Source organism: Amblyomma americanum, chromosome 11 (genome assembly GCF_052857255.1).
Source record: "Amblyomma americanum isolate KBUSLIRL-KWMA chromosome 11, ASM5285725v1, whole genome shotgun sequence".
NCBI classification, from domain to species: Eukaryota; Metazoa; Arthropoda; class Arachnida; order Ixodida; family Ixodidae; genus Amblyomma; species Amblyomma americanum.
In genome coordinates, this window is record NC_135507.1 from 22,412,286 (window position 1) to 22,434,044 (window position 21,759).

General features: G+C 48.9%; 1 long non-coding RNA gene across 1 annotated transcript in view; it reads left to right on the forward strand.

The window, feature by feature from the left end:
* The window catches only part of LOC144110653 (uncharacterized), a 462,868-nt gene that overhangs the window by 179,628 nt on the left and 261,481 nt on the right, over positions 1-21,759 (forward strand). The gene's annotated exons all lie outside the window — the stretch shown is intronic.

Genomic DNA, 21,759 nt, shown 5'->3' on the forward strand with positions numbered 1-21,759 from the left:
CGCTCTTTGCGAAGCTGTCCCAAAGAAAACCAAATTCTTGGATGCTTGTTTTTTTCTTCTTTGGAGTGTTGCCTTAGACTGATATACATAAGTCACGACGCGGCATTCACTATACGCCAGCTGAATAATCTTTAGTTCAATATTTTTTGTTCATGTCGTTTCGGTTTCAATCTCAAAAACCGAACGACGGCTGTCACGTCACAGACAACATGAGGTCAAGGGCGGCATGCACAAACTGCGATATAATCGTTGGTTGTTCATTCTTTTTTGTCAATTCAACCCATCGGGCATCTTGCGTAAGAGTTTCTGTGAATTAAAAACAAGAAAGCAGATGCGATACTGCAATTTTTGCTTTCCTTACGTGATCTGAACGCGTCTTTTAACGTCGCAGTCATCGTCTGACTGTTGAAACGAAAACCGAAAAAGCATGAGATAAAAGAATTGAAATTTAAATTATTTACGGCTTGTTGGGGCAATCTACGTGGCTCTCTGGGTTATAAAATGAGCTGAGCGTCATTGTAAAGGAACTAAGCGCGGTTAAAATTTGGTGTCTCTGCTCATGTAAGGTACAGGGTCGTCCGCTCTTAGTGTGAACACTCGAGCGCATGGCAGCGCTCTTTAGAGCGCCATTGCGTGCGATGGCACTGCGCATCGAAGCCAAGTGGTATAGACAACGTGAAGCACCATCGTTAAATTTGTCTTCACCTTCGCCGCTTTGCTTCGATGGGTGACCTTTTCCGACGCACTAGCGCTCCCATAGCGCGGCCACGCGCTCGCGTGCTCACCTTTAGAGTGGACGACGCTGTATTTCAGACGCTCGGAACCTCATTCGACTTTGGGTCGAATGCGACATGAATGCGACATGAATGCGACAGAAGTCGACTTCAGTGCCCTTTTTGAGGGAAAGAGCAGGTTTGGAGAAGGAAAGGCTTGATTCGTCCTCTACTCTCTTCCTCGACGTTTTTGCTCTTTCCCTCAAAAAGGGGACAGGAGTCGACTTCTGTCGCATTCATGTAAACGCGACTAATATGCACGAATTTTTGTTATACCAGTGAGCGAGACGTGCTCCCCCTTACAAAAATGGTCTATAGACAGTCTATAGACTTCTTATGTATTCTATTGCCTTCCTATACACACTTCGTTTTGTCTAATCATAGTCTATAGACTGTCTATTGACGAAAGACAACTGAATCTGTATGGCCATAAATCTATAGATTCTCTATAGACTATCTAGAGGATTTGTATTGCCTATACACTGTTCTCTAGTATTTGTTTACAGAGAGTCTATAGACTTTATAGGTGGAAGTTAGTGGACAGTCTATAGGCTGTGTAAAGAAATTTTTGTAAGGGCTTCGCAATGTCGGAGCAAGACAGAGGGTCCCGTGGCCACTTGTGCTCGCGAATTCGCGACCCTGCTCTCTGGGAAGCCGCGCTTTTAACCTGGCTCCATCAAGCCTTGCTTAGAGCCGCGTCACAGACCCTCAGCGAGCACGCGAAGAGGAGAACACCAGAGGACGCGGAAAGATGCCACAAACAATTTAGGGCCAGGGCGATCCGAGGCTCGCGAGGTGTCAGAATGGTATGATTTACGAGTCGAACGGACGATTAACGCGCGCGATTTGCAAGCGCAGGTCCGGTCTCCCAGATATTTTTTTTTTTTATAATTGCCCGCTCAGCCGTTGTTTCGAGGTGGCCAGGAAGCGACACCTCAACGCGTGCTCTGCCGGTTCGGTGTCGGATGAAGACATCGCGGCTGCGAGCGCGTGAGGACGGGTGGCGCGGTGGTTGTGGCGGGTGGTAATGGTGCCTCGGGGCGCCAAATGCGCCCCGGAACGTTTCACGCAGCGATGCAACAGCGTGATTACGAGCTCCGGCGAAGAAAAGTGGCGGTTCCGACGGTCCTTCCCCTTTCTAGCCCTTTTAGCCCCCCCCCCTTTTTTTTCTCTTCTTCTTTTTGTTTGTTTATTTCCCTTCGTGTACGCGAGCTTTCCGTTGCGGCATACCTGGGCTCCTTTTTCTCTCTTCTGTGCCCGCGCACACGCTCGCCTGCTGACAAAATGAGCCGCTAGATGTTCCGGCGCACAAAAATGGCGTTCCGCTCCAGCGCCACCTGTGGCAGCCTTCTTCAACTCTTCCCCGCGGACGCGCACTGGCCTGAGCCTGCATCCGCACGGAAGGGTGAGATCGGACACTGTGAGAAAGTCCTTGTGAGAGGAAGCAGCGGCCTGAGGAGAAGGAATGATGGTGGCATTTGCAGGTGGCCAGCAGGACAGCGTTGCTTGCACATGTGTATTCATGAGTTGTCCGCCTAGTTGCACGGTTGTTACGGAAGGAGTGCGCTGGATTCATGTTTCTGGGGGGTGGCCCACCAACGTGTTAGTAACTATAATACGATGCGTACTTGAGGCCTGTAACGCTAACGAGCCGAGAGGGCTCTGTCGACTTACAAAATTATAGTTTGCAACTTGTCATTTTCCGTCAGCCTCGACTCGTGTGTTACGCCTCCTATAGGCGTACTACGGTTGGGAACCTCAATGTCTTACGCGTTCGTTGCTTGCTCGAGGCAGCGAAAACACCGAAGGCGAATTAGATTTCCGGGCCTCGGTCCTTGTTATGAAGGTCCTCGCTCCGTATAGGGCAATAAGGAGCAGGATTACGTCCTGGGCGACATTGAGAGCAGGCGCCGTATTACCGAGCGATCTCTGCTCTTCCATACACGACGGTACAGCATGACTCCCTACCCGCGAGCTCTCAAAAAACAAAGTGTAGAGAGGGGGAAGAAATGACGGAGCTGGGAAATGGCCCACTTTGAACAAGGGGATGGTATTGCCGAGGAAGAGTATATATAGCGTGTTAGTCATAAACAGCGCTTATGATGGCGGACTCGCGCTGAATGCGCCAGTAAAAGCCGGGCTCGGAGTCCGCGCGAAATATATATGAGCTGGCTCGAATATGGGGGCGTCGCTGGATCGTTATGGATCTCTTCCTCCGCTCGCTAAGTTCGTGTGCGATGGGTGTACGGGACGCGAGAGTACGGACGTATAAGTGCGTCTCTGCCTGCGCGGAATAGATTCTTGCATTCTCCCTGGCTGTCCTCCGAGATGCTTTTCTTCTTTTTCGCGTAGCCTCGGAGTCTGTATAGAGGGGACTCGTTCTTCGCGGCAGTTTGGCTCTCAGGGTTATGGCATCGCCTGAGCACGGGGCTCGGCTCTGAATGATCCTCTGGCAGCAGCCAGAAGGGGGCGATTTCGTTCATGTCCCCGACATCGAGGGTTCGTGCGACGACTGACGGTCGATTCTGCGCGGTACACGCATTCGGTTGCTGAGAAGCCGTCCTTAGTTCATACGCTGAAGTGCCTGTGTTATGTGGTGGGCTACGGGAACCGCGCGAGACACGAGAGTGGAACGCCTTTTCTTCGATCGGCACTGCGCCGATGCGTTCCCGCTGAATCTGCGGGGCGTCTCCGCCATGGCGGTATTTTCTTGCAAATTGCACTTTGATTGTGACTGACTGTGGTGAACTGTCATAAAAAGCCAGTCGAATGAAGTAGTCGAAAACAAACTTTAGAAGTAAAAGTAAGGTAGTGGGATTAGATTATTAAAATGACGAAAAGTCTGCGGAGATATCGGGGAACATTTTGTCAACTCCCAGGAAATGATTGATGGGATTAGTTCCACACTGTTGTACCCAAGAGTAACGGCGCCGGTAAATTGGTGTTGTGAAAGTTTTAGTGAGCAAGCACATCGAAAAATCCGCAAATGTAAAACATTCAAGTGCATGTGCTTTTCCAAAAACACACCTTCATGTGAAAATTTCTGCTTGCTTTCCCTGATTTAGATTTTCCGCGGTGTGCTCCAGTATGCAACAGTTTGACGCTAAGCTACAAGCTCCCCTACCTACAGTTACGCGAGCTAGGACAAGGTACTCGTGCCGAAGAAGACTTAGTTGTCCGCCGCTTAAGTTCTTTGTTCTTTGTGTTGGCGTGACTGATGCCTCGCAAATCACTCGCGAGTCACGAACTTTATCTCACTTCTGTATTCCAAACCTTTAATTGCTCTTCACCAGTAGCCCCACCGCATTTATGATTGGTCCACTGCCTGCTTTTCTGCGATAGTCCTCCCGAAAAACAAAGCTGTTGCAACTCCATCCTTGTTTGCCCCACGTACGCAGGATTTATACACTCCTCGCTTTCCCGACATTAAGTCACTGGATCCGGACATCTGTAACTAGCGTGATCTGTTGGCCGCCGATAGCGAAACCACGTAACACGAAGGGGGTATTTTAATCTTGTAATTTTAGGAAAACCAGAGTGTCCCTAGATGTTCTGCGAGAACGTAGCGATTATGGTGACCGACCCTTTCTCTTCGCTTGAAAATCTGACCACTCTCACCGACTGTTTTCGACGTTCATAGAAAATCAATGCAGTGTACAGAACATTCAAGATTCCGCGGTGATTCTGAGTGTTCAGCTTCGCGCGGCGCTTGTCGGTAACAACTCAGTAGTAACTCAATATTAGCTCAATAGCATTTCAATAGTAACTCAATAGGATTTCAATAGTAACTTGATAGTAAATAGTAGCTCAAGTTAAATGAGGTAGCCGGCAGGCAAAAATGGATGCAGAAGTTTACTTCTAAGCATTAGGTTGTTACCTTTGTTGTGCTGGGTTGAGCGCGAGGGCGGGGCATCATAGTGTCTGCGTGTTGAGAACCGCCGCTCAATCGTCGCAATAGCCAGAACATACTTTTTCTGTGACTTCCATGCGCCGTTTCGTGTCAGCGTTCTACACGCAGTTGGTTAACATGCTTAACCGACTAACTGCTCTGATCACGTGATGATAGTACTAACGGGTCTTTGCTGCAACGCGGCGAGGAAGTGATCCTTGCAGAGGCGTATAAGATAGCAGAGCAATACTTAAAACAGCACTACTGCTTTGTTTATGCAACAGTACCATCGTCGCACCGTGTTCTGTTCTCTTGCTCTTGCTCCGCGGTGCTTCTGCTATAGCGTTTCGCGCGACCGTTTATCAGACGCCCCGCCCACCTCGCCGTGTGTGGCCGATATGCGTGTAACCGGATGGCACGCGGCTTGAATTAATCTTGCGGCCCAACGAATGATGCCGGCAGCGTCTGCCGCCTTCCGTCCCCACCCAACGTCGGAACGCCTCCTTCCATCCTTCGCTCCCGGCGCCACGCCGTCTGCTGGGACTCGTCTCTGTAGCTGCGTGTCTTTCTATTCTTCGAGCACGCTTCCTCTGTACTCACCTTTCCCCCCCCCCCCCTCTCTCTCTCTCTCTCTCTCTCTCTCTCTCTCTCTATCCATCACCTTCATTCTTCTGTTCTCCCCCACGCACATAAAATTGCCTGCTTCTCTTTTTACGCCTTGATCTATTTTACCTTCCGTTTCGTTGGAACGTCTGCGCAGCCTGTCTGCCTCGTATTAGTGGTGGAGGACTGCAGATGTGTTCTACTCAGGTCGAAGCGTTAGGCAGCCCTCAAGATGTGCAGGCTACCGCTGCGGCGGCCTGTGACTTTCAGTGCGTTTGTCATTGTCGTGCCAGGTACAGTCCGCATTGATGCTCTTGTTATTCGTTTACGTCGCCCTCATCCCTCTCCCCCAGTGCAGGGTAGCCAACCGGAACATTCTGCTGGTTAACCTCCCTGCCTTTCCTCTACCACTTCTCTCTCTCTCTCTCTCTCTCTCTCTCTCTCTCTCTCTCTCTCTCTCTCTCTCTCTCTCCGTTTCACTGGCGCTTATTCTCGGGAGACACCGAAATCCAGAGCGGCATGCAGCTTCAAGAAGCATCCTGGAGCCTGCAATTTGTGGGGAGTTTTAGCACAGCGCGATCCGCTTCTGTGATCCGCTAACGTGGGAGCCCAGCTGCGCCTGCTTAGAGGTAGGTGTGCTGCCCTCGGGGTAATCTGCGCATGCGCGAATAGCACCCAGCGGAAGCGGGTATCGGTAGCGCAACGTGGACTGAGTTAGATGCTAAAGCTCTCTATTGAAAAACTCACTCTTCCACGCAGCCGGTGCCGGTATTGGGCAAGTATTGGGCTGGTATTGGTATTGACCAGTGACCTCCTGCAGGGATCACGTCTGTGCAGTTGCTGAAGTCCTGCAGCATCACACATCGAGAAAACGCTTGCGTTTCCATTTACAGGGAGGGGGGAGGGGGGTGGAGTGAACAGGCTTATAGCTGAGTAATTTTGTTGTCAATACAGCGGTAGAGCTATCTTTGCCTCTTCTTCGTCCTGCAAAGGACGCAAAGACTGTGAATTGTTTTCATGTCATGGTGTGTTTCTTAAGCTGTGTACTAAGCACTCAGGCTGGCCCAAGTCCAAAAACCAAACGTAACCAGGTTCACGCTAAATAAATTTCTCCTCGCTCATGCACGTTACTGGCGGGTTACGCAGTCAACCAGCCGAACAAGCCTCGAAGAAAAATTGTTCCAGTACGTGGTAGCACGGGCTTTCGTCCGTGAAAGTTTCGAAATTTACCTGTAGGTGTGTAAATTTACTTTCCTTCCAAAGAAAGGAAAAACAATATTACTCGAACTTAAAACCGCGCACCGGCCGGTGGTCCCTCGTGTTGCTGTTCTGCGCACTGAGGACGCCTCTGCGATGCTTTGTATCGCCCCTCCAATACCTCGGACCAAGGCTTCGCAAAATCTGCACTGGGGCATGATAGCTCTTTTATGTTTCTTTCGCCGGACAGTCGTTCGTTTACTCAGCTCCTGCTAGCAGCGAACGGGTAGAAAGAAAGAGGAGAGTTCGTTCTCTCGGTGGCCGCCCTCGTTGCTGCCTCTTCCCGCGCTATCTTGGCGGCCCAGGATTGCCGGGAAAGCTGCTGGCAGGCCCGATTCGGAAGCACTGGAGCGCGCCTTCACCTTCGGCATTTGCTCCTGCTGCGTTGTGTATCCGCTCTGTGCTGGGACCCTTTTGTCTTCTGAGGCGCTTCATCGGGCTTGGTTCGACGAAGGAATAAGGAGAGACTGACGGGAGAGGAAGGAAAAGATAGAAAGGGAAAGGAAGAGGGAAAGCGGGAAACCGGCGGGAAGGTCTACACGCGGCCGCGGACGTTTGGTAATCCGTTTATCCCTTCCCGGAACAAAAGATTGCTTCCGCGCGCCACCTTAATCCCCGGGAGAGAGCCTCGGGTCAGCCGTCGCCCCTGTCTCTACGTTGCCGAGTGTTCGCTCAGGTACGCGTGTGCGTGTGGGAACGAACGAGTGAACGCGCGCAAGAGCCGTGACGGAAGCGTGAGCACACGCGCGAAATCTCGGAAGCTTCGCACGCGGTGCTCGCAGTGTCCGCTATTTGCGGGACAAAGTGCCGATTCGAGGCCGACCGATGTCTCGCAAGGATAAACAACGCAACGACGATTTCGGAGAGGATTCATGTACGTTACACCCTAAACAGCAAGGAGTAACGAGAGAGTAAACTGTCCCCTAGCGCACACCCTTTTACCCCTTTTACAAAAGGGGTAAAACCCCTTATACCTTACAAAAGGGGTAAAACGCGCACCCTTTTGTAAAAAGGTGTGCGCTCGAGTACTACTTACTTCCTTCTTTACTCCCATACCGGCGTATTCGTGTTTAGAGGGTGGACCTGACTCCCTCCCTCCAGAGATCCCCTTGAGAGCCCCACTCGTAGCTCAGGCCGCCCGTAGGTTTAAGCCAGAAGCTCCATTACACGAAGTCGTGCACTTTAGGTGAGAGTAAAGCAACAACATAGCTTATTCTCTGTGTCTGTCTTTCGAATACACGATAGAGGCCCTTCTTGGCCTGTGGTCAGGTGTTGGAAAAGGATCAAAATGTCGATCATTGCTTAAGCACCGACATATTAGAATAAAATTGACGAGCTTTGGAGAGCAACGGAGTGAGAGTACTGCAAAAAAAAAAAATGTGCTCAGTAACTAAGCACAGGCCTTTATCTTACGCTAGTTGGTTCGTTTTGACAGGCTTGAGCATGCTGGGCAAAAGAACAAAACATACACGATGCCAGTGGCACTGAGCTTGCGATCAACTATACGTACCATAGTGTCGCGGGTTTATGCTTGGATTACATCATTCAAAGTACGAGTCCACTGCTAACACTGTTGGACCTCGTCAAACATTTTGCTGTCAACACTTGCTCAGTGGCGTGTGGGTTTTCTCTCACCACCTTAATTTGAGCTCTGCTTAAACCTAAGAACACGACATTGGGAAAGAAGGTGCTGCCTCTGACCCCGAGTGTAAAACAAGCCAGAGATTCGCGTTCACGTCAAGAATGCAAACGCGTGGTTCGCATCACAATAGACGGTATTTATATATAAATATATTAATATTTATATTATTATTCTGCTGCTTTGTAAGTAATTTTCTTTAAGCGATTTATTAATCTAAGTAATACTATCCCACTAATAAGCACAACACATTAAAAAAAAAATAACCTTGCCTTATGCACCTTGGTTTCGGTGACTGTTGGCTCCCTTCATAAGTTTGTCAAACGGGCCCCTCATTTACTTTACCTTGTCTGATATATATATATATATATATATATATATATATATATATATATATATATATATATATATATATGCTGGAACAGTGCCAACAGGCACAAATGGCACTGCATTTTGTTTAACGAAGTGGTAGTTATGTGCTTGTTGGCATAGCTCGTCCTGTATGCTACTTTTCTCTGTCCCGTTGTGCTGCGCTATGTCTTCTTCTAACAGGCACCGCATTGCTCGGAGCAATCGGTGGAACAGTTTTGAGGCGCAACCCGACGTTGGCAACAGCGTTACCTGGAATAACAAACTTTGACAAAGTGGATTCTTAAATATAGGCTTTACACGGGAATGCGAAAAACGAAACGGCAAGGCTGAGTCGGATGCCATTAGAGCTCCTTTGCTCCGATCTCGCTTTGTGGCATTTTTTTCTGCTAGCCCAGCTGCAGCTCGATATCGGCAGAGCTTCCCGTTTGCTATAGGCGGCTGTACACAGCTATATGAAAGCGAGCCCTGTTGCCGTGGGTGTTTCTCTGCAGCCTCCGTAAGACCCGATTATCTGCCGACGGCCCTTTGGAGAAAGTCGCCGCAACGTGCGGAGGCGTTCAAATCCTTCCACACCCACACCACTTCAGCGATCCGCGAGCGCGCTGAAGAAATGTCGAAGGTGGCGTACTGTGCGGGACCCCCATTTCGCGTGTTTGGTTGTCGGTGCTTTATATAAGTAATGTGTTTTTCCTGTCCCCTGGTGGACCCGTAGCTTCTTGTCGGTTTGTTCAATGCGCGAGGGGGAAAAAGCGCCGCGGGCTTCCCCAAAAGGCAGTGAATGTTTGTCGACACCCGATGCTCAGTCAGGCTTGCCACCGAACGGGCCTGGTTTTCGGTGGCTTGTGCAACTGTTCGCCCGTGCCCCCTCAAGAGTTAAGGTCGCGGTGGAAAGCTCTAATTGCGCAATCACGGAGGTCACATACACGTCGAACTTCCATCGCGCTGCCATGTTTGGCTCCATAAATTGCAGTTATAAGGTCAGTCGTTCGAAATGAAGGGCGCCTGTTGACTCGGTTTCGATGGCGCGTGTCACCGAACGATTCAGACACTGGCGGGCTTTTGCGGATGGAGCGAATCCTTCCTGTACTGTCAGCGAGCCGCTCTGAAGCAGTAAATGTCATTGCAGGGATTCACCGATGCTTGCGTCTGTGTTCGTAACTGCTTATGCGGTACTGCGTACACAGTAGCGATAATTTTTTGCTCAGAGTTGTGCAAGCAGAAGTCGCTTGTAAGATTGGTATGCGTTGTGATTTTTTCTATGTGCCGATAGTCGAATGTGCTTTTGAGGTTACTGATCGAGCGAGCAATCACGAGCGTTCTGGACTCCGAGCTAGAAAAATTTTGATATTAAGGTTGACGTTAGGAACTGTTGATTGTAGGGTTCTCTTTCTCGGGACCGATGGGAAATCCGGCGATAAGACACCCAGCTGCCGCACAAGAGTTACGACGTGTTGGAGCCTGGGAAAGAAGGCGGCGAACCAGTGAAGACCGTGTACTTCGTGCAGCGTAGAATTCGAGGTGTCCGGACTGGAGGACACCGCGGTGCGGACAGCCGGAGCCACACATACAGCCGACCAGGATGCGGAGTAGACACCATTCGGTGCGTGGTTTCTAAATTGAGGCAATGGAGGCTCCAGCTGCTCAGGCCAAAGCAAGGAGGCGTCGTAGGAATGCAAAAGCCGAAGCAGCTACGCATCCGTGTCTGAAACACTTCAGCGGCAACTCGTTTGGTTACGGTTACTCTTTGTGTAACTTTCTGTGTTTCCTCAACAACCTCCAGGCATCACCATCGCCTTGGTGCTTTACGCTGCACCAAGAGACTTTGCCGACGACCGGCGTCACTTTACTCCAGTTTCACAGCGACTGCCCCTGAATCTCTTTTTTGATTTCCGTAAGCCTCGCGTACGTCAATTTTTTTTTCTTAACGCTTTGTACTCGCTCGTTCTGCTTGAAAATAGTGCATGGCAGGAAGGCGGGCAGTGGTCAGTGACAGCGTTAAGTGAAGTCCGCTGAGTAAATCATACCGCGGAACTGGCCGGCGCAGAACGTGGTCTGAGGCTGACACCCCCTCTGCGCAGCTGCTGCTTCGCGGAGTGACGTCACAAGTCCAGGGCGCACCTGCACCGAAGGGCTCGATGCCTCCGCTTCGCCTTTCGTGCATCGGCTACGGCGGCGCGGCGCCGTTCAAAGGCCGCCCTCTGACCCGCGCGAGGCGTGCAGGGGTCAATGCCGACAATCTCCCGCGCCGCGTTTGGTACGGCCCGTGACTTCCGCGCTGATAGCTGGCCCCACAGCTCGGACGCGTCGTTTTCTCCGCCCTCCGTAAGAGCGGCATCTGCCCGTTTTTCACTTGTCTCGTGCAGTGACGCGGCTGCAGTACTGTGCAGTGTGCGTCGAGGCGAGGGGTGGGGTGGTCGTGGAAGTGGTTAAGTATAGTAAAAAAAAAACACAAAATTAAAAAAGTGGGTAAAGGCATCAACTCCTGCTGATGCTATGACACTGCCAACACGTAATACAATTAGATGTCTCTGAATTTTTCTGAGTGCGAACTTTCCCCGAGGTTCCGACAACCTGTCTTTTGTGGTTCTGTTTCACGCTTTTGTGGTTCTGATGCGTTGATGCGGACCACGCTATCTGAAGCTGCTGGAGCTATAGCTGCGCTTGCTCTTTCAGTAACGCGCTTCCTTTGAAAATCCGGTGTGTACGCATATCTGCAGGATAATACTGTCTGCTAAAAGGTATGATGTTGCGGTAAAAAATAAATTAAAATAACGTAACTTGTGGATGTCAGGCGAAAACATTCTGCCGAGGTCCTTAGCCAAAATGCGCACTCGTGTGATGGAAGCTTCTCGTATTGCTCGGCAGAATGTATACGTTGAAGTATCTCGATGGTCAGGTTGCAGTACCGCACAGGCATACATTGTTAGTTCGGTATGAATAGTACTAAGTTGGGCTTTTCTCTCTTCCCGTCACTCGATAGATTACTGCATATATGAGGGGAGACAGATTTCCTGAGAAAATTAGAGGGCCTATGTGTACTCTTGCTCCTGCCTCTGATACTGCATGGTTAGTGAGGAAGAGGCCATGTTTGAATTTGCTGGTAGGGAGAATCAGAAGCAACGCACATTCAGCTGCAGTCTCCGTGTTGGGGAGCAGCTTGAGGCTGCTTCTCTGCGTGTGTTATCAGTTCTGAGACGGCTACTAACCGGTAGGAACAACTGCCAGCGTAGTTTTTCAACGAAAGGCTGCTCGCCCAGGGAATGTCATTCGAGCTCTCTCTCGACAACAGCTGGACACGCCACGCACAGCAAAAGTTTTTTTTAAAGCCCCATTTGCTGCCATTTCTAAGCATCATCAAGTTTTCTGGGTTCTGTCTGTGAGGCCTCGCGTTTTTCTGTCTTCTGTTGGTGGTTTAACTTTTTTCGTCTTGTTATTTTACCCTTACGAAGCAGGCAGGAGAACAACTGTCAGCCTGTCCGGTCTCGAGTCCAGCCTTTCGGCCATGACACTACGGTAGAACGTACAAAGATCGTATTACTGGTTACAGGCTGTGGGGGGACACGTTCGAGAGTGAACTGTCGTTCTGGGACTCATGCCGTTGCCTCTAGGGGATCGCTGTCTTGGGAAGTGCTCATGCTGCGGGACGCCTTGGTGCCGGGTGACTTCCTCTCCGGAACAGCTTTAACGCTGAGCTGGCAACACGCTGTGACGAGGCGTGACTGACACTGAAGCGACGCGCTGTTCTATTGAGCATTGAAAAAAAAAATTATTTTGTGCGACACGTACGCGTTTAGCACGCCCCGTATTTGGGCTATAACGGCGAGAAATACAGGTGAACGGCAAATGTGTTTGAAAAGGTTCAGGGTCTGGCCTAGTGATTAGGTGGTCAATTACCCAACTTCGGGAAAGGAACAGAACTAAATGGGTACTTGAGTTTGAATTTATTTTAAGGATTGCGTCAGTCGACTCGTAGAGACTACGTACTATGTACACTACATTAACAGTCTATTTAGGATCAGACTTTCAGTTAAAAAGGCCAACACCTGATGTGGTTTTACATATTCCTGTCTCCCTTCTATTCACATCATCAACCATCATAACCTTCTTTCTTCTCATCATAGTTCTTATCTAGCGCAGACTAGCAGTCAAGATGGAGATACTTCACGCCCACCTCTCCACCTTTATATTTTAAGTTTACACTTTGAACAGAGAACTTATAACGTGTTAGAACTTTTATTTAAATGATACATGACATTTTTTTGTGGTTTCATTGTTTGGATTTTAGTGTATTGCCTGTACCCCACATGTAATACCATCAGTCGTGAGGGCCTTTAGGGATAATTTGTATAAATAGAATAAATAAAATAAACCTCTCTGTCATGACTTTGGAAGAATTACTTGGAACCACAGATGGCTACAAACTTCATTTAACATAAATGTTTCATGCTTCCAGTTTATATCGTTAACACTCCCCTGCACAATTGCTTCCGCGGCGGCCGTATTTAATACAATAACACCCATGTGCTGTGTGACGTCAGCGCACGTTAAAAAACCCCAAGTGGCGTAAATTAATCCGGAGTCTTCCAGTACGGCGTCCCTCATTACTCATCAGAATGGGTTCAGGACGTTAATCCGTGCAATTCATAATAATTCCTTTCAAGAATCAACAATATCGTACTAAACAAAATCGTAATAAAGAAAGCATCATTTCACTATACTTGCCTTGCTCTCAAAGGCTGTTGGCTTTATTCGTAAATAACAAGCCCATCAACTCCTCTATTCCTGTCTACTTAACCACCTACACAAAATGCGTTTATGAAACGTACAGTCCATTCAAGCTCATTTTAATTCCAATACCAGTTTCGGAAATCTCATCCTCCCAGGACGTTTAGCAGCATTTCGTACAGAGAATAAGAAAGCTGTTGCCATAGCAACCGGCTTTGAATTGAACATATAGATGAACAATTCCTGCGTACTTTGCAATGCTTCTGAAACATGAATAACAGTCTCCGTGATGGCTATTTTGTCCATTCGTAGCGGTATACTTCATTTGCATTCAGTTATCTATTGAACTATACTTAACAGTAAACTATTCGGTTGAACTACATTTGACTAAATAGTATAGTGAGCGTAATTAAAAAGAATTTATGTAGGTTTTTTTCGCCTAGTTACTCTAAAACTATTGTATTTAATTGAAGATCGTGCCTTTCGAATATTTTAGCCGCTATTGTATAGGACTGCTTTAGGACTTTAGGACTTTAAGGCTGCTGAAGGCATGTTTATGCTATAAGCGGCAGTCTTGTTTTTCAACGTTACCTTTAGTTAATATGCGGTGAACTTTGAAAAAAAAAAGCCAACAACAAAGCGCATATATTAGAAGCAGCACCCGAATTGGATTTCAATGCGGAGCGATCGAACGGTGGTATGGAGGCTTTCGATAAATCACTCTAGTCCCGATCGTTAATCACTTTCACGACGCGGGAGCTGCAGCAGTTTCTCCTTTGAAATTTTTTATCGTCATTATCGATAGAGCACAGCCTTTTGCGTAATTAGAAAGTCGCGTTCGGTTTAATGTTCTTTTCTATTTTTCCTCTCCTCGAAGTCTAATTTATATACGAGGCTCGCTGGTGCCAGCAATCGCCTGACGAGCGCCCTGGCGCGAATGTTCTCGATCAGTCAGTGCTCGTACGCAAGTAGTCCTCACTTGGTCTCGGAATGAAGGAAGCCGCTCAGCTCTGCATCTCTCCTGCTTAGCTGTAGTCGTTTGCTGTTGCGTCGCAAATAAAGGTTATCGCAAATAAAGGTGTGCAGAACGCGTTCGTTAACCATTCGAAAGCTGGTAAGTTCGATGGTTCTGATTTTCAAGGAAACTTGGTCTGGTAAGAAAAATTCTGCACTCCGGAATTAGCTCCCTAAAATGCTGCAGTTAGCCCTAACTCCTTCAAAGTCAGTCGTCTTATAGTTCGTTTCCCAGAATGCGTTGTTGTACCAGAATTTTGAGGAATGCCGATCATTAACTTTTAAACATAGGGTTTTTGAAGCAAGAGAAGCTTTTTGCGGCACAATAATACCAGTGTTGGCGGGCGTGAAAAAAAAAAGCAGGCGAATCATGTTGACTACAGTGAAGTTTTTAACTAAATTCGAATAGTGAGCTTTCTAACTTTTACCGATAGGCATCTGATGGCAGTTAGAGATTTGTAGCCGGTGTTTAGTAGTACCCATATCAGTTTTTTAGGATTTTGAAAACGCGATTACTCTCGGCGCTGTGGCTCCACAAACTTTGGCTATTTCGACTTAAGTGCACTGGAGGGGTTGCTTTGTCTGTATGCTTTTCGAAATCGCATTTATTTTGGCGCGATGTGGCCAAAAACAGTTGAGCCATGGCGGCGAGAGTAATCGCTTTTTCGAAATTCTGAAAACTGATATTGCTGTTACTAACGGCCGGCTACATTTCTCTAATTGGAATCAGGTACCCATCTGCAATGGTCAAAAATTAACTATTAGAATTTAGTTAATCACTTTACTAGTTACTAGTTACCTTACTACTACTGTACTATTTTCCTCAAAAACCCTTTTTTCAAAAATAATGATTGGCATCCCTGAAACACGAGGTATATATGTCTCGTGGAGGCGCTGCAAACGGTCTTCCAGCAGAGCTACAGCCAATTTCTAAAGCTGAGGATTCTCCCGACATTTTGTCGTTGTGCTGCGCTTGTCAAATGTGCTCGCACACGCACGCACGCACGCACGCACGCACGCACACACACACACACACACACACACACACACACACACACACACACACACACACACACACACACACACACACACACACACACACACACACACACACACACACACACACACACACACACACACACACACACACACACACACACACACACACACACACACACACACACACACACACACACACACACACACACACACACACACAGAGAGAGAGAGAGAGAGAGAGAGAGAGAGAGAGAGAGAAGTATCTCTTCGAGGTATTCGAGGTAGCTGTCTGTTTTGGAATTACGTCACCGACAGGTCCTCAATCCCACTAAGTCTCTTCGTTTCCTTTGCGGCTCAGGTGCCCACCGAGAAGAAAGTTACTGCCCCTCTGCGCTCCTCATAATCAATTTATGTCGCAGTTAGGACTCCTTTACTTGAAAAGCAATCGCTAGTTTTAGTAACTTCCACGCTTAACCCGCCGTGGTGGCTCAGTGGTTAGAGCGCTGGGCTTCTGATCCGGAGTTCCCGTGTTCGAACCCGGCCGCGTTTCGATGGAGGCGAAACACAAAAGGCGCCCGTGTGCTGCGCGATGCCCGCGCATGTTAAAGAGCCTCAGGTGGTCGAAACTATTCCTGAGCCTTCAACTTCGGCACCTCTTTCTCCCTTTCTTGGTTCACTTCCACCTTTATACCTTTCTTTACGGCGCGGTTCAGGTGTCCACCGAGGAGGGAGACGGTTATTCCGTTCTGTCATTTCCTCGAAAAACAATTATTTCCAGGTGAAGCTTAACTTATTCGTTCCGCAGCGCCATAATCAATAGCTAAATCTGCTTACTTCCCGGAACATCCAGTGTTGCCTTACTAGAGCCTGGCAGCTGGAAGCTAAAACGCGTGTCTTGCATATTCCGGTGAGCGACTGTATACATGGTTTCCGAGACTGTAGAGAGAGAATGGACAGAGCGACTCGCTCAAGAGAAAGAGATAAAGAGTAAAAAGGCCTCCCCATTTGCACGCGGTAATCTGCTATGCAGGCACCGCCTTTGTTCCGTCGACCGGGCGGGCACTTTATGGAATTAGCCGCTTTCGGGAGCCTCCTCGTCGTGGCCAGGGAGAACCACTTTGCTGCTCGGCCGATTTGTTCAGCGTCACAAGGACTTATAAGCCATGTGTCTTTCTTTCTCTGAGCGCCATCTCTCACGCCCTTCGTCTCTTCCACAGTTCTCGCGGCGTGCCTTTGCAGCGTTGGTAATGCGTAGGCCGAAATTCGCGCGTCGGTCTGGCATAGTTTCGTTTTTCTGTCTTCTTTCTGTTACGCTAATGCTTCCCCAGAGGGCGCCCCAGTCGCGCCTGCGCCGTCTGCGTCTCTGCACGCGCCGACACCATTACTGGCTGATTTATACACGGCGCGCGAGCGGCTATCTTTCGCGTCGCCCTAGAGGCAGCCTCTCGACGTCGTCGCTATCCTCCTCCCCAGCCTTTCACCCTTTCCACCATCCCCCTCCCAGACACGCATACACTTCAAAATAGCTGCACGTGTTGTGCTCTTATTTCGCTCTGTATTGACGTCCCGCTGAAACAATCGTCCCGGCTTTCCGGTCCAGTCCTATTCATTTCCCCACTGTTTTAGTTTTTTTTATTTTGTTGAGTGACCACGTGTATCTCCTTCTCAGCGATGGGGAATAAATAGAATCTGCTTTCCCGACGGCCGCTTTCCCGTAAAGTGCTCTCCCGGCTTGACGAATGACCGTGTCATCGAGTTGAGTAATTTCCTTCTCAACACGAGAGGCATCTCGCCTTGAAGTCATAGCTTCCTGTGAAACGATTGGGACCCGAGCGGTCATTTGTAAAGCACGTGCAAGATCCGCCTTCGCCGAGTGTTTCCGCAGGCTGTGACGAATGCTTTGGTCATTGTGGGGCTCGAGTAGGCCCAAAACAAAGGTCCCTGCCAGCGAGTGAGAGTGGAAAAAAAAAGAAAATGAATAGCACACTAAGGACGACGCGCAGCGCTTTACAAGCACAGGCGCTCACTTCACGAATTCGCGAATTTAGCGCCAAGTCCCGCCTTGAAGCGCGCCTCAGATTAGGTTTCCGGCCTTGGCTTTAAAGTAGCGAGCGACTGCTTTGGCTTTGTGCTTCCCGCGGCCGGTCTTCGTACCGCGCACTGCGCGCATGCAAATCCAGCTCGAACCTTTGTTTTAAAAGTGCTCTTTAGGCCGTATTTCTCGCCTCCCTTTTGTCGCGGCCGGAGCGAGGGGTGGAAAAAAAAAAGTCGAGTTGGTCTTGTTTAGGCGCCTGATTTCACCCCGGGGATACCGCGTTCCCTTCCTTTTTGGGCGCGAAACTTTTTAGCCGTCCGGGCCGAAAAGCCCGAGAGGAAACCCCCGTTAGACGAGAGCTGGCTTGGCGCTAACTCGCCGTCGCCTGCCCTGGTGCGGGAGCACTTTTGCCCCGGGCTCGCAAGCCCAGAGAAATCTCTCTTCTCCGGCACCAGGGCCCACCGCTTCGTTTCCCTTTATTTTCTATCTTTTCCCCATTTTCTTCCCTATTTTCCCTCACAACTTCACTCGAGCGCCGGAAAGCAGATACACCTTAAAGACCGGATCTTGATTTATTATTCACGCCGCTCGACATTAAAGCCTGATTTGCCGCTTTAAAATGACACGGCCGGCGACGGGAAAAAGGAGCGCGCCCCGAGCTAGTGCTCTTTTGGGGATCTCGCTTTCCCTCCTTTCCCTGCAAAACTCCCGCGCAGGTTATACGCGCGCTTTCTCTCCGCGATCTCTCTGGCACGCGCTCTCCCCAATATATACGCGTCGAAAGGAAAAAGCTTTAGCACGGTCGGTGGCGGCAACGCCATTCTTCGTGGCTCGGCAGGCGCAATAAGCCTTTTCCTCTGCCTCCCGCGCCTTGAGGGAAAAAAGCAACAGCGTCGTCGACACCGCTCGCTCGGCGGGACCGGGGAAAAGAGGCAACAGAGGGGAAAGAGGGAAGAGAGCCGAGAACTTTGAAAGAGTCATTAGTCTGATCGACGATTGGGGATTCTATTAAACGCTGATTTGGTAAGCGCGCGCACCTTTCTTTCTCCCGAATTCGCCCTTTCACTCCCGCCTCTCCCTAGCGTTCTCACATACACTCTGTTTTCCCCTCGCTTCCTTTCGTTCCAGGCTTTTCGGGACTTTCCCTTTTCCCGCCGTGTTGTCGCGATTTCTAGGGAGCGGACGGAAGTAGCCTTTTGTTCTTCGCCGCTCTCCCTATTCTCTCCAAAGCGTGGCAAGCACAGACTCCCTCCCTCACCCTATTTCCCCTTTCTCACACTGTTATCCTCCTTTTATTCCCTACGCGCTGCGGCAGTGTGGTACCCTCTCCCCATTTGTGCTCTGCGCGGAGGGTTCGATGTCTGTGCACCGCGTGCCAGCCTTCGGGTTTCCCCATTCTTTTCTCCCCAGGATAGCGTTGGACAGCACGGGGCGGCCGACTGCGTGCGCCCTCCGAGAGATAACGAGAACGAATGGTGTCTCCCTGGACTGGGCCGGTTTGCGAGGAAAAAGTTTTTTCTCCCGAGTTCCGGCTGTTGATATCAACAATCTTTGCCGAGTTGGGACAACTTCGGGAGCCGCTTCGGCTATCACATTTCGTCGTTCATTCAAGCGTAAGGGCAGGTTGGCAAAGAAGCAGTGAATCACCATCGCTTCCAACATTCGCATTTTCTTTTTACCAAGCTTTTAGCCATCTCTTATTCATACAGTACAATACGATACAATGCAATACAATTTATTCTGCAATATCTACAGGTTTTAGTAAAGCCCACGGAAACGTCTTACAAGGCATTGTTGCGTGATGCAACTCGAAAAACGTATAGGTTGATGATTATGATGATGATGTCCTCAGGCTGAATGAAACATACCCACGGCGGGGGATTGGCCAGGTTCTCATGAGCATTTGGTCAGAGTGTCTTTCTTTTCTCCTCTAATTCGCCATCAGGCCAGGAAGGTCTCTACCAGATGTTCACGTTCCAGAATCTTTTTTCGTGCTCAACTCAGGTGTTACAAGCTCCATTGCTTTGTACGTACGCCATGAAGCAAAACCCTTCCATTTTTAGGGACGTGAATCTGTCAGTCGTATTTCAGGCTTGTCATTTTCTGAATTGATGCGTCTCGCTACCAGCTAGCTTACACAGCTGCGTGCGTTAAATTGATGATGATTGCAGTTATTCCGGCTGACTGCGCTACAATTGAGAAATGAAAAAGAGGGAATATAAGCGAGGAAGCAGAGAGAGAGAAAGGAATCGAATAAAGATGAAACATGTCTGTAAAGGATGTGAAGAGAGTAGGGCACTGCCATAACCTGTCGTTATGGTAGTGTTCTTCAGGGTTGCCAGTGTCCTTCAGGTTTGGTGGCCTTTAGGGTTGGTGATCTCGGTAGCCAGCTTCCAATGATTTCGATATTCGCCAGCGGCCCAGGATAAGTGTGGTTTAAGGCACAGCGTCTGTTTCTGAGCGCTGAACATAAGGCATGCACTAAGTACGCGCTCTATCGTCCCATCACACTCACTTATGCCCCACAGAAGCCTGTCGGCAGCACCAATTGGGAATCAGCGGTGGTTCCTTTAAAGCAACGCCGAGTCTCTGACGACTTAGCAAAGTTTGCTTCCTGTCACTGTAGTCAAGACGGCAGAGCCGTAGAGTAGAGATAGCATCAAGATGAGCTTACGAATGGTGTAGCAACAAAAAAACTGGAGCCAAATCAGACAACACACTGAAAGAAAGAATGAGCAGGCGCTGACAGACTGGTTGCGCCTGTCCAGTCTTTCTTGCTGTGTCTTGTCTGATTTGGCGCCAGTTTTTTCTGTTGAAATGCACCAACTAGCCCCCCAACATGTTAGTTTCAAGGGTGTAGCAACTGCACAGTAATCGGCTGCATACGACGGGATTATGAGTACAGACTTAAAAAGCAGCATATAATGTAGTACAAATGTACAGGGGTACAGAAATGCGAACATTATTTTTGTTCATCGCGCGCTTTCTCTACGGTGGTAGCAAAAGACGATAGAGCCATCCATGGTGCATTCTAGGGCGACCCTAACGTCTTTTTCATACCGCACAGGTAAAAGCGCGCTGAAAAGAAATTCCGACAGCCGAGTGGGTAGGCGCCGTGTTGTTAAATAAGAGTTAAGTAATTATCATATCAATAGATATAAACACACCTCTTCGTGTCGTGACATTCAACTAATGTATTCTTTAATGTGCGACATGCAGGCCGCACATGTTGTTTTGTTTATTTATTTGTTATGTGTTTTTCATGCTAGCTTATGTGTGATTTATCCACGTATTACTCTGCTGCTGTCAGAACAACTGGTTTAGACGGCCAGTAAGGTTGCCCGTGGGCAGCTTTTATTTTGCAGAAAGTTCACGCATCTGTTCCTGCATCAAAACTAAACATTTCGGTGTGTATAATACGCGAAAATGTGGGATTAAAAATAAGAATAATGATATTGGCTCCCTCAACGTCGGGAGGCGCACTACCTCTACCTCCAGACCGCGCAGAAGCTTGCCCTCACAATCGCGTTCTCGGAAATCGCGAGCCAAAGAACTTTTATCTTTTTCTTAAACTGTCCTCACGGTCTTTTAATCGTTTAAAGTCTAACTTTAACTGCCTAATATGGGAACGAGCTTAAGCACCTCCTCGCACGTGTTATCAACAACCGGGTCCGGTCGAACTGCGTAACGACGCTGCCCGGGCTATTCTTTGCAAATGACGCCTCTACTGCGCCATACTGGAATAATTAGGGCTTTGAAAGGCTGTCTAGTGTGACGACACGTGTGAGTGCCTTGCCTTCGATCTGCGGCCAACCGTCGCGCCCTCTACCGGCAACGATACTCGCCAGCCTAACACCGCGCCAAGTGACAGCACACGCTGAAGGCTTTTATGAGCGGCACGTGTTTTGGGGCCTCAGCTCTCTTCTAACCCTCTCTTTCGACGCATTGATTTTTGAAAGCTACTTGAGCAACCGCCTGCATTCATTCATGTGGCAATGGCAGCAACGGCCGGTAATTTTCCGTCACACGTGTGTCTTGCGAAAAAGCCTTATGGTGTTTTCCGATACGCCCAGAAAGAGTTATGGCAGCGGTTTTCGCTCTATTACGACTCTTGTGCCGTTCATAGTGGGTGAACAGCGCAACAAAGGCGGGACAAAGGCAAGACAAGCGCTGTTCACCCACCATGAATGCTTACCAACTCGCTAAAATCTTAGCTTTACTCTTGTGCCGTGCAGTCTTTTTGAGGCTTGCTAGGAAGGGAGAACATTCGCGCCAGGCAGGACTGATGTCATTGACCAGTGCGAGTGCTTTCAGAGAACGCCAGAGTTTCGTGTTCGTTCTTGTCGTCTGCACTAATTTTATTCGCCTCTATGTAAACGGTTTTATTTTAATTGTTGTTACCTGTATTCCGTTCATACGAGAGCCATCTCTCCTATTCATCCCCATTCTATGT